This window comes from Bos javanicus, chromosome 16 (assembly GCF_032452875.1).
Source record: "Bos javanicus breed banteng chromosome 16, ARS-OSU_banteng_1.0, whole genome shotgun sequence".
NCBI lineage: Eukaryota > Metazoa > Chordata > Mammalia > Artiodactyla > Bovidae > Bos > Bos javanicus.
Window position 1 is genome coordinate 10,334,536 of NC_083883.1, and position 1,250 is coordinate 10,335,785.

The 1,250-nt window shown below is 38.6% G+C and overlaps 1 non-coding gene across 1 annotated transcript; it reads right to left on the bottom strand.

Moving 5' to 3' along the window:
* Window positions 1–951: 951 nt before the first annotated feature.
* TRNAK-UUU (transfer RNA lysine (anticodon UUU)) lies at window positions 952–1,024 on the bottom strand. Its single transcript has one exon. It is a non-coding gene; the product is annotated as a tRNA-Lys (tRNA).
* Between the last annotated feature and the right edge of the window lie 226 nt (window positions 1,025–1,250).

Below are 1,250 nucleotides of genomic sequence, written 5' to 3' on the forward strand. Positions count from 1 at the left end.
AGGCTCTATGAAAGTCACTCTTTCCCCAAATCCCTTACGGCTAGAGCTCCACTGCTTGTAAGGCATTGTTGTTGTTCAGTCACTAAGTCTCATCTGACTCTTTGAGACCCCACGGACTATAGAAGGCTAGGCTCCTTTGTCCTTCACTATCTCCCAGATTTGCTCAAATTCATGTCCATTGAGTCCATGATGTTATCTAACCATCTCGTCCTCTGCTCCCTTTCGTCTTCTTTTGCCTTCAATAGTCATACATAAAACCATTTAAATCTACTATTGAACTATAATCCTGATTTGATTACTTTAATCTTGATTTGATATTTGAGCTCTAAATTTTTATCTTTAACTACCAACTCTACATATTAACTTGGATGATTATATACACATGTCAAATATTCCCAAAATAAACCATTCATTTTCCCATCCCCTCCCAATGCTCTAATTTAAGTCTCAACCTAAATTTGGAATACATGTTGTCTATAAAATGGCAACCCACTCCAATATTCTTGCCTGGGAAATCCAAAGGACAGAGAAACCTGGCAGGCTGCAATCCATAGGGTTGCAAAAGAGTTGCATGTGACTTACTGACTAAACAACAACAATTCATTACTGGGAACATAAATTCAAAGGTTTTTATCTTCTATTCACTCTCTCAGGCTTCTTTATCAACCAACCTTTAGCTGTGAGTCAACATTTTAGTATTTCAGCAGTTTCTTTACCACTATTCTAGTCCAAGCCACCATGCAAGTGAAAAGTGAAAGTCACTCAGTTATGTCTGACTCTTTGTAACCCCATGGACTATACAGTCCATGGAATTCTCCAGACCAGAGTACTGGAATAGGTAGTCATTCCCTTCTACAGGGGATCTTCCCAACCCAGGGATCGAACCCAGGTCTCCTGCATTGCAGGTGGATTCTTTAACAGCTGAGCCACAAGGGAAGCCCAGGTTAGCATTGCCCAAACAGGGATTTGAACCCTGGACCCTCAGATTAAAAGTCTGATGCTCTACTGACTGAGCTATCTAGGTTTTCCCCTAAATAATTTAAAAAGCACCTGTTAATCTACATCTTTCCTCTTGTGTGCTGCAGTCAATTTCCACATTGCTTATAGAGTGATACTTTACATCATATTAAACCATTATTTTACAAAAAGTAATTAAAAGACAAAAAATCAAAATGCAAAAAAATTACAAAGCAACATGTTCCTATCCTCCCTTAGATAAAATCCAAAGTCTTTATTGTGGGTTTCATGGC